Source organism: Moschus berezovskii, chromosome 9, assembly GCF_049115385.1.
Source record: "Moschus berezovskii isolate FMDL1 chromosome 9, NW_MosBer_1.0, whole genome shotgun sequence".
In the NCBI taxonomy this organism is placed as follows: Eukaryota; Metazoa; Chordata; class Mammalia; order Artiodactyla; family Moschidae; genus Moschus; species Moschus berezovskii.
Window position 1 is genome coordinate 85,341,411 of NC_142468.1, and position 12,043 is coordinate 85,353,453.

Here is a 12,043-nt window from a genome sequence, read left to right on the forward strand (position 1 = left end):
ATGTGTAAAAGTGAAAAGTGAAAGTGAATTCGCTCAGTTGTGTCCGACCCTTAGCGACCCCACGGACTGCAGCCTACCAGGCTCCTCCATCCATGGGATTTTCTAGGCAAGAGTACTGGAGTGGCTTGCCATTGCCTTCTCCAGGAGACCTAGTACAGTTGGTCATAAATGTCACATAAAGTCTGTAGGACTTCGGTAAAGATACTGCCAAATGGCATAGTAATGCACTGCAGCTGCCGTGGCCACAAACAGGTGCCAGATGGCATGGGCAAATGGAATGATGCTATCGCTCTTGAAGAACACAACTCCCAGGCAATAAATGAAGCCCCCGCAGGCAAGTTCGTGAAGTCCATCCATGTTGTTCATTGATGTTACCACCAAGGCAGGAGAAAAACCCATTGTGAGATAGAAAAAGAGCTCAACCACCTTATACTTTTCATGGTAGAGAAATACATAAACGGTTCCTCCAGCTCTGCTCCAAAAATCCATATAATATATTGTCCTCGGATAGAGGACATACCAGATATTAAACTGATAATAACAGATACTACACTTGATCTTAGCCAAAAGGCCAAGAAGCGATTGAGAGATTATCTTAGAAATAAATTCTATCAGCCAGTGTTCTGGTGTGCCAGCAACAGAATCCGTTCTATCAAGTTTAAGCAGGAAAAGGTTTATTAAAGACTATTCAGAAGTTCAAAGAACCTTCAGGAGGACTAGAGTCAGATGATCCTAACAAGGAACATTCAAACCAGTGGGTGAGCCCACTGCATATGAGGACTACCTCCCTCCATCACGGCTGCTTTGGCCACACCCACTTCAAACAAGTGGTCTACATGATGCCTGCTTCAATACACCCACTGCTTCTCACTCATACTCTCAAGCTGATGTATCTGATTAGCAGGGCCTCAGTCATGGGAAAGTGAATTTGGCGGGGGGGGGCGGGGGGAGGTTAACTTGAGGAGGCAAGACTTCTAGAATGGGAAATTACCCCCAAACATAGGAAAGATAGTCAAAGATTGGTAGGTAGCCAAATAACACGACCACATTAACCAAGAGAAATCAAATATTCAATTGACTAGAAATAGACAACTTGTTGGAAAAGACCTTGGTGCTGGGAAAGATTGAGGGCAAACAGAGAAGGGAGCAGCAGAGGATGAGATGGTTAGATAGCATCACCAACTCCATGAATTTGAACAAACTCTGGGAGATAACAAAGGACAGGGAAGCCTAGTGTGCTGCAGTCCACAAGGTCACAAACAGTCAGACATGACTTAGTGACTGAACAACAGCAATAAAAATCCTTATGGTACTCTCACATGAGAATCTAACCATACATATGAGATATATATCATGTTGAATGCATAACTGAGGTTCAGTTCAGTTCAGTCGCTCAGTCGTGTCCGACTCTTTGCCACCCCATGAACCGCAGCACGCCAGGCCTCCCAGTCCATCACCAATTCCTGGAGTTTGCTCAAACTCATGTCCATTGAGTCGGTGATGCCATCCAACCACCTCATCCTCTGTTGTCCCCTTCTCCTCCTGCCTTCAATCTTTCCCAGCATCAGGGTCTTTTCAAATGAGTCAGTTCTTCGCATCAGGTGGTCAAAGTATTGGAGGTTCAGCTTCAGCATCAGTCCTTCCAATGAATATTCAGGATTGATCTCCTTTAGAATGGACTGGTTGGATCTCCTTGCAGTCCAAGGGACTCTCAAGAGTCTTCTCCAACACCACAGTTCAAAAGCATCAATTCTTCAGCACTCAGCTTTCTTTCTAATTGAAGTTGTAAACTGAAATTTCAAGTTAGAGATAATGATTGAAGTCAAAACTAGAAAGAGGGGGAAAATCTATTCAAGTTTTCCATTAACTTTAATGACTGTGAGGATCTGATTTAAAAGAGTATGTACATATAACTCTTCAGTTCAGTTCAGTTCAGTCACTCAGTCGTGTCCGACTCTCCACGACCCCATGAATCACAGCACGCCAGGCTTCCCTGTCCATCACCAACTCCCGGAGTACACTCAAACTCATGTCCACAGAGTCAGTGATGCCATGCAGCCATCTCATTCTCCGTCGTCCCTTTCTCCTCCTGCCCCCAACCTTTCCCAGCATCAGAGTCTTTTCCAGTGAGTCAACTCGTCGCATGAGGTGGCCAAAGTATTGCAGTTTCAGCCTTAGCATCAGTCCCTCCAATGAACATCCAGGATTGATCTCCTTTAGAATGGACTGATTGGATCTCCTTGCAGTATAAGGGACTCTCAAGAGTCTTCAACACCACAGTTCAAAAGCATCGATTCTCCGGCGATCAGCTTTCTTCACAGTCCAACTCTCACATCCATACATGACCACAGGAAAAACCATTGCCTTGACTAGACGGACTTTTGTTGGCAAAGTAATGTCTCTGCTTTTTAATATACTATCAAGGTTGGTCATAACTTTCCTTCCAAGGAGCAAGCGTCTTTTAATTTCATGGCTGCAATCAGCGTCTGCAGTGATTTTGGAGCCCAAAAAAATAAAGTCTGACACATATAACTCTTAGATCTGCTCAATTTATTTTTCCAGATTTTCTTTCCAATGAAAATAGAAATACAGCATCTTAGAGCCCAGGGAGAATAACTCTTCTGGTTTGACTCTATTGTTGTTGATGAGAGGAAGCTGAAGCCCAGAAAAGCTCAGTGATTTACTCAAGGGTCATTGTTGAAAAGAAATGATGTTGAAAGGCCAAATAGTTTCCTGTTGTTTGAAGAACTCCTTTTCAGAGCCTCCCACAGTAGAATGGGGAAGCAAGTTGCTTTGATCTAAAGAGCCCAAATCTTGGCTCCCTTCAACATCCAACCAGAAATTCTGCTTGCACTCGCCGTGTCCATTCTTTTGGAGAGATTTATCCCCGTATCCTCCCAAGGATGCTGCATCCCAAAGCCTCGGACATGAAGAATGAGACCAATAAAATCAATTTCCACAGAGGCTATAATGTGGAAAATACTGCTTATTTTCCCCTGCTAAATCAAACAACTGAACCAGCTTTCCTTGCAAATCCTCTCCCTTCATTGTAGCATCATGACATTTATTTGACAAATATTTATTGGAGGCCTACTTTGTGTCAAGCACCATACAAGGCAATGGTCTGAATCTATTAGCATTAGTGCTTTGGGATTAATTTGGAGAGCACAGAAGCTCAGTCCATCTAATTAGTCTCTTCTTTAAAATATGGTAGAAAAACCCATTGGCTGTCATCCCCATGAAATAGTGAGCAGTTGTTAAAGTGAATAAACAGCCTTTGAAGAACATGTTCTGATTCTTAGAAACATTTTTAAGGAACAGAATAGAACATTTTAAGGAGGATATGATGCTGAAAACAAATTTAATTAATTAGCTAATTAATGTAACTAAAGGCACCCAGTTAGGTTCTATATCTCTATAAGCATCACCACTGGATAATGGGAGAGGAGCACTAAAAGGACCAGTTAAAGTTCTGTTGCTTGGTTCTTTGCCTACACGGTACCAATTGCCATAGGACAAACTACCGTTAGTGTTGATATGACCAAATGATAGAGAGTGGGGTGAGACAGTGAAAAAAGGAGATTAGGTAAAGAGTAGGGACCCATGTTCAAGTCCAATAAAGGCTCCAGTAAAGATATGTGTGATCTTCACAAATCATTAAATCACTCTCAGCCCCAATATCTTAAAAACAAACAAGAGAGTCAGGAAAAAAGACAAACTAAGGAATGAGAGGGCTTCCCTGGTGGCTCAGTTGTAAAGAATCTGCCAGTAAATGCAGGTGATGTGGGTTCGACCCCTGGGTCAGGAAGATCCCCTGATGAAGGAAATGACAACCCACTCCAGTATTCTTGCCTGGGAAATCCCATGGATAAAGAAGCCTAGTGGGCTACAGTCAATGGGGTTGCAAAAGAGTCAGACACGACTTAACAACTAAACAACAACAACACGGAATGAGAAAATTGCAAATCATATACCTGAATAGGGCTAATATCCAGAATGTATAAAGAATTCCTACAACTCAACACTTTTTAAAAGTCTGATTAAAAAATGGATAAACGACTTAAATAGACATTTCTCCAAAGAAGATATAGAAATGGCCAACAAGCATATAAAAAGATGCTCAACACCACTAAACTTTAAGGAAAAGCAAACCAAAGCCACAATGAGATATCAACTCATACCCATTAGAAATAGCAAGTGTTAGTGAGGATGTGGTGAAATTGGAACACTTGCACACTCTTGGCAAGAATGTATAATGGTATAGCCACATTATACCATTGAAAAGAGTACAGTGGCTCCTTACAAAATTAAAAATAGAACTGATGGGATAAAATTTAAGTTTTAAGGCAAGATGAGAAAATTTAGCATAACATATTCTCTGTCTATATTGACTACTCCATTATGTGTGATGTGTGTCTTCATTTTACATTAACCATTAACCAAAGCCAGGAATCCCTGTTAGATCATTAAGATCAATGAGTTTTTTTTTTTACTTCTTCTGATAACAGCAGTGTAACTCCTTACAAGATTAATTTTTCCTTTCCTAGTACTCTTGCCTAGAAAATCCCATGAATGGAGGAGCCTGATAGGCTGCAGTCCGTGGGATCGCTAAGGGTCGGACACTACTGAGCGACTTCACTTTCACTTTTCACTTTCACACATTGGAGAAGGAAATGGCAACCCACTCCAGTGTTCTTGCTTGGAGAATCCCAGGGACGGGGGAGCCTGGTGGGCTTCCGTCTATGGGGTCACACAGAGTCGGACACAACTGAAATGACTTAGCAGCAGCAGCAGCAGCAGTTCTGTAAAGGATCATGGTGACCTGTTGCTTGCTTAGTACACGTTTATCTGGACTATGTATCTTTGGTAAACTTTATGTAAAACGTCAGAGTGTCATTTTGATGTATAATCCTTTGTCTTGAAAATGTGTAAGGCTGCGCCTTTGGTTTCTAACAAAAGGAATAGTCCTCGGAGTTTTCTGAAGACTGTCTCCTGGGTTATATCTGTCAGACTGGCTTGAACGAAATTCTATGTTTCACCTTTAGATTGACTTTTTATTTTTACCTAAAAGAATTATCATGTTATTCTACTTCTGGGTGTATACCCAAACATATTTTTGTATACCTATGTTCACAGCAGCATTATTCACAATAGTCAAAAAGTAGAAGTAACCCAAGTATAAATTAACAGATGGATTGATGAACAAAATGTAGTATTTGCACAAAATGGTATATTATTTAGCCTTAAAGAGGAAGAAAATTCTCATATGCTACAACATGAATGAACCTTGAGGACATTATGATAAGTGAAATAAGCCAGTTATAAAAGAAAAAAAATGCTAGATGATCCCACTTATATAGGGTTCCCAGAGTAGTCACGTTCATAGAGGCAGAAAATAGAATGGTCCAGGAAATGAGGAAAGCTCAAAATGGGGATTAATTGTTTATGGGTTTCAGTTTGGGAAGATATTTTTAAAGGTTCTAGAAGTTCTAGAAAGGGATGGTCGTAGTGAGCACACGACAAAGGGAATGTGCTTAATGCCACCCAGGTGTCCACCCGAAAATAGTTAAAACAGCAAAGTTTGTGTTATCTGCATCTTAACACGATTTTTTTTAAGAGTCAGGAGAATAATACCTGCCTGGAATAACCCACAGAGCTGTGATACAATCAAACTTGGGGCCTTGTACAAATGAATTAATAGCAATAAGCTCCCAGAACAATTTCCCTAATCTGATGTTGTAGAGAGCTCCAGACCAGAATTTCAAGCCACAGCAGTGTCTCCCATTTCATATCCTCAGTCCTTCATGTAACTCTAGCAGACAGCTCTGGGGCCCTGGGTACCATTCCCGCCATACCCATGACTGCATTCACTTGTAGCTACTGAGGCCAGTTACCTGTGACTCAGACTCTCCTGGCCCTGACAGTGCCCTCCTTGAGGGGTGCCAGAGTCATCCTGCCTGCTGGCCCAGGGCCCTCTCCCATATGGGCTGCAAATCTCTCTTCACACAGGGAAACATCCAAAGTGTGAGGCAAATAACCAAACAGCCTCAGGGCAGCCCTCAGTCAAAGCGAAACAAACCCAGTGGATTAATGCTCCATATCCTGTCCCTCCAAGTAAACAGTCTCATAGACATTTCGGGTGATTTGCAGGAGGTCCCACAGCAGAAGCAATGCAATCCCACTGCCTCCAGCTAGTGAGCTCCTTAGCAGACCACACCTGGGCTTTACCCCATCCTTGTCTTACTGTTCCCACTCTTCACTCTGATTTCCCAGAGTCACATGCCAGATAAACTACCTGAAATCAAATCCAGAACTCAGGAGAGCCAGTTAAAAACACTATGGTCCTTAATAATTTTTACGATTCTTAATTTTATATCAGTTTCTTTAACATTTTATAACTTAACTGTGTTTTAGATATAAGCACTTCTTAGCTGTGTTCTAGAGTATATTAACAATCTATAAATATTCTGAGACTTGAAACACATTTTCTTACCTTGGAAGGTGACTGGGTTCCCAAGCCAGCACAGAGTTCCTACTCTAAAGTCAAATGGGAAGAGGTGGTCAGGGAAGGATTTTCCAGGCAAAACACTGACCTGAAACTTATAGAATAACCAAAAGCACAAGGACAGAAGAGCCATCCATGGAAGAGCTGAAGAAGAGAAAACTGTCTAAGCTTCTCTCCTGACCGCAGAGTCACCCAGCTCTTTAAGACTTAACTATAGGCATTTCTAAATGCAAGTTGCCTGGGATCAAAAGACCAAGTCTTCTGCCACCCCAGAGGTACTAAAGGCAGACTGATGGACACTCAAAGTAGAAAAGCAAGAGAGGTGGTATTCATTTTGTTTCAGAAGAAGACAAGACTGGATGGGTGAAGCTATTTGGAGATTGAACTTTTCCAGGGATTTTTGCTTTCTGTGTCATAACAATAACTCCAGAACAAGCTGACCTGGCTTGAGATGAAGATGAGGGGAAAGGATAGTCCTAGAAAGGGGAGGGGACAGATACTCTACCAAACACCTGATCAGTAATCTTCAGCCCTCATAGAATTGAAAATAATTAAGGCCCATGCTCTGGATTAGATCTTCCCTTAAGGAAATGTTGTAGCTGGTTTGGTCTTCTACCCAGACCACTAAAACTTTCTCCATATCTTATAACAAATAAGGCTGTTTCACTTTCTTATAGTGAGTTCACTGGAGGGGTCATTTTAATTTCCTTTAAGAACTTTACCTTTGCATTCAAACTTGGCTAACTGTTTAATGCAAGAGGCCTAGCTTTCAGCCTATCTCTGCTTAAACCAAGATACTTCATTTAAGTTGAGAGATATGTGACTCTTCCTTTCACTTGAACACTTACAGGCCATTGCAGCGTTATTAATTGGCCTAATTTCAGTATTGTTGTGTCTCAGGGAATAGGGAAGCCCAAGGAGAGGGAGAGAGATGGGTAATGGCCAATCAGTTGTAATAGGCAGAACACACTACATTTATCAAGGTTGTCATTTTGTACGGGCAAAGTTCATGGTGCCCACAGCACTAATATCCAAGAAGTAAAACATTACCAGCAAACCAAAAGCACTCCCTGCCTTTCCTGTCGCTCCCCGCTTCCCCTAGGGTAACCAACATTGGGACTTCTAAGAGCACAGTTTAGTTTTCCTGCCTCTGTACATAATATAAATGTAATCTTACAGTAATGCCCTTTTGTGACTGGATTCTTTTACAGAGTGTGAGACTCACCCACATTGCTGCACGTAGTTACAGGTGAATCATTCACGTTGCGTACAGACTGCCTCAGTGTAGGTGTGTCACGATTCATTTATCCATTCTGTTATTGATGGGCAGTTCCCAGGGCCTTTTATGAATGGGCTGCTGTGAACATTTTGTACATTTCTTTTGAGGAGCAGTTATACACGTTTCACCCAGGAATGAAATTGCTTGATACAGATATGTGCAGCTCCAAAAGATACCGCCAAACATTTTTCCTAAAGAGTTGTACCAATTTGTAGTTTTACCAGCAAGGAACAGTATGAAAAGGCAAAAAGATATGACACTGAAAGATGAACTCCCCAGGTCCGTAGGTGCCCACTATGGTACTGGAGAAAAGTGGAGAAGTAATTACAGAGAGAATGAAGAGACGGAGCCAAAGTAAAAACAACACCCAGTTGTGGATGTGACTGGTGATGAAAGTAAAGTCCAATGCTGTAAAGAACAATATTGCATAGGAACCTGGAATGTTAGGTCCATGAATCAAGGTAAATTGGAAGTATTTGCCGTCTCAAACAGGAGATGGCAAGAGTGAATATTGACATTTTAGGAATCAGTGAACTAAAATGGACTGGAATGGGCAAATTTATTTCAGATGATCATTATATATACTATTGTGGGCAAGAATCCCTCAGAAGAAATGGAGTGACCCTCATAGTCAGCAAAAGAGTCTGAAATGCAATACTTGGGTGCAATCTCAAAAACAACAGAATGATCTCTGTTCATTTCCAAGGCAAACCATTTAATATCACAGTAATCCAAGCCTATGCCCCAACCACTAAGGCCAAAGAAGCTGAAGTTGTACTCTTCTCTGAAGATCTACAAGACATTCTAGAACCTACACCAAAAAAATATGACCTTTTCATCATAGGGGACTTGAATGCAAAAGTAGGAAGTCAAGAGATACCTGGAATAACAAGCAAGCTCAGCCTTGAAATACAAAATGAAGCAGGGCAAAGGCTAACAGAGTTTTGCCAAGAGAGTGCACTGGTCATAGCAAACACCCTTTTCCAACAACACAAGAGACAATTCTACACATGACCATAACCAGATAGTCAATACCAAAATCAAATTGATTATATATTCTTTGCAGTTGAAGATGAAGAACTCTATACAGTCAGTAAAAACAAGACCAGGAGCTGACTATGGCTCAGATCATGAACTCCTTATTGCATAATTCAGACTTAAATTGAAGAAAGTAGGGAAAACCACTAGACCAAGCAGGTATGACCTAAATTAAATCCCTTATGATTATATAGTGGAAGTGACAAATAGATTCAAGGAATTAGATCTGATAGAGTGCCTGAAGAACTATTGATGGAGATTCTTGACACTGTACAGGATGCAGTGATTAAGACCATCCCTAAGAAAAAGAAATGCAAAAATCAAAATGGTTGTCTGAGGAGGCCTTACAAATAGCTGTGAAAAGCAGAGGAGAAAAGGAAAGATACACCCATTTGAATGCAGAGTTCCAAAGAATAGCAAGGAGAGGTAAGAAAGCCTTACTCAGTGATCAATGCGAAGAAATAGAGGAAAAAAATACAATGGGAAAGACTAGAGTTCTCTTCAAGAAAATTAGAGATTATCAAGGGAATATTTCATGCAAAGATGGGCACAAAAATGAACAGAAATGGTAGACCTAACAGAGGCAGAAGATATTAAGAAGAGGTGGCAAGAATACACAGAAGAACTATACAAGAAAGATCTTAATGACCCAGATAACCATGATGGTATGATTACTAACCTATATCCAGATACCTTGGAATGCAAAGTCAAGTGGGCTTTAAGAAGCATCACTACAAACAAAGCTAGTAGACATGATGGAATTCCAATTGAGCTATTTCAAACCTAAAAGATGATGCTGTTAAAGTGCTGCACTCGATATGCCAGCAAACTTGGAAAATTCAGCAGTGGCCACAGTATTGGAAAAGGTCAGTTTTCATTCCAGTCCCAAAGACAGACAATGCCAAAGAATATTCAAACTACTGCACAATTGCACTCATCTCATATGCTAGCAAAGTAGTGCTAAATATTCTCCAAGTAAGGCTTCAACAGTACATGAACCTAGAACTTCCAGATGTTCAAGCTGGATTTAGAAAAGGCAGAGGAACCAGAAATCAAATTGCCAACATCTGTTGGATTATGGAAAAAGCAAGAGAGTTCCAGAAAAATATCTACTTCTGCTTTATTGTCTCCAACAAAGCCTTTGACTGTGTGGATCACAACAAACTGTGGAAAATTCTTCAAGAGGTGGGAATACAAGACCACCTTACCTGCCTCCTGAGAAATCTGTATGCAGGTCAAGAAGCAACAATTAGAACCAGACATGGAACAACAGACTGGTTCCAAAATGAGAAAGGAGTACATCAAGGCTGTATATTTTCATCCTGCTTATTTAATTTATATGCATCATGCGAAATTCTTGGCTGGATGAAGCACAAACTGGAATCAAGATTGCCGGGAGAAATATCAATAACTTCAGATACCCATATGACACCACGCTATGGCAGAAAGCAAAGAACTAAAGAGCCTCTGATGAAAGTGAAAGAGGAGAGTGAAAAAGTTGGCTTAAAACTCAACATTCAGAAATCTAAGCTCTTGGGATCCAGTCCCATCACTCATGGCAAATAGATGGAGAAACAATGGAAACAGTGTCAGACTTTATTTTTGGGGGCTCCAAAATCACTGCAGATGGTGACTGCAGTCATGAAATTAAAAGATGCTTGCTCCTTGGAAGAAAAGCTATGACCAACTTAGACAGCATATTAAAAAGCAGAGACATTACTTTGCCAACAAAGGTCTGTCTAGTCATAGCCATGGTTTTTCCAGTAATCATGTATGGATGTGAGAGTTGAACTATAAAGAAAGCTGAGTGCCAAAGAATTGATGCTTTTGAACTGTGGTGTTGGAGAAGACTCTTGAGAGTCCCTTGGACTGTAAGGAGATCCAACCAGTCCATCCTGAAGGAAATCAGTCCTTAATATTCATTGGAAGGACTGATTCTGAAGCTGAAACTCCAATACTTTGACCACCTGATGCGAAGAACTGACTCATTGGAAAAGACCCTGATGCTGGGAAAGACTGAAGACAGGAAGAAAAGGGAATGACGGAGGATGAGATGGTTGGATGGCATCACTGACTTGATGGGCATGAGCTTGAGCAAGCTCTGGGAGTTGGTGATGGACAGGGGAGCCTGTGCTGCAGTCCATGTGGTTGCAAAGAGTTGGACACTTCTGAATGACTGAACTGAACTGAACCAGCAGAGATGTGAGTCCTGGGGTTCCACTATCCATCCCAACATTTTCTATTTTTCTTCTTAGTTATTCTAGCTGATTTGTAATTGTATGGCTGGGAGCTTGTTTCTGAAAGTGCCAGCTTCTTTTAAAAATTCTTTAAGCTGGGTAGGCTATAAAAACCAAAAAACGTGGAAACGAGGGAAGAATAAATTAGAGAGAACTTTATTTGTAATGTATCCCTAGCTTTACTCTTTGGCGGTTCCTATTATATGCACATATTACTTTGAAAAACATATAGGTTCCTATAATCCTGAGGTTCAGAAACTGGAGGATGATAAGACTTTCACTATTTAGAAATATGTTACTACTTTCCTAAGTTACTGAGGGCTGTGCACGGATAATGATAGTTTTGTTGTTCAGTCACTGTCATGTCCAACTCTTTGCAACCCCATGGACTGCAGCACGCCAGGCTTCCCTGTCCTCCACTATATCCCAGAGTTTGCTCAAACTCATGTCCATTGAGTTGGTGATGCCACTGAATTATCTCATCCTCTGTCGTCCCCTTCTCCTCTTGCCCTCAATTTCTCCCAGCATTTGGGTCTTTTCCAATGAGTCGGCTCTTTGCATCAGCTGGCCAAAGTACTGGAGCTTCAGTTTCAGTCCTTCCAATGAATATTCAGGACTGATTCCCTTTAGGATTGACTGGTTGGACCTCCTTGCAGTCCAAGGGACTCTCAAGAGTCTTCTCCAGCAACACAATTTGAAAGCATCAGTTCTTCCGTGCTCAGCCTTCTTTATGCTCCAACTCTCACATCCATACATGACTACCGGAAAAACTACACCTTTGTCAGGAAAGTGATGTCTCTGCTTTTTAATATACTGGCTAGGTTTGTCATAGCTTTTCTTCTAAGCAGCAAGCATCTTTAAATTTTGTGGTTCCAGTCAGTGTCCTCCATGATTTTGAAGCACAAGAAAATAAAGTCTGTCACTGTTTCCACTTTTTCCTGTCTATTTGCCATGAAGTGATGGAACCAGATACCGTGATCTTTG

The 12,043-nt window shown here is 41.2% G+C and overlaps 1 pseudogene; it reads right to left on the bottom strand.

Annotated features, from left to right (window-relative positions):
- Nucleotides 1-412: 412 nt before the first annotated feature.
- On the bottom strand, nt 413-583 carry LOC129563654 (U2 spliceosomal RNA; annotated as a pseudogene).
- Between the last annotated feature and the right edge of the window lie 11,460 nt (nt 584-12,043).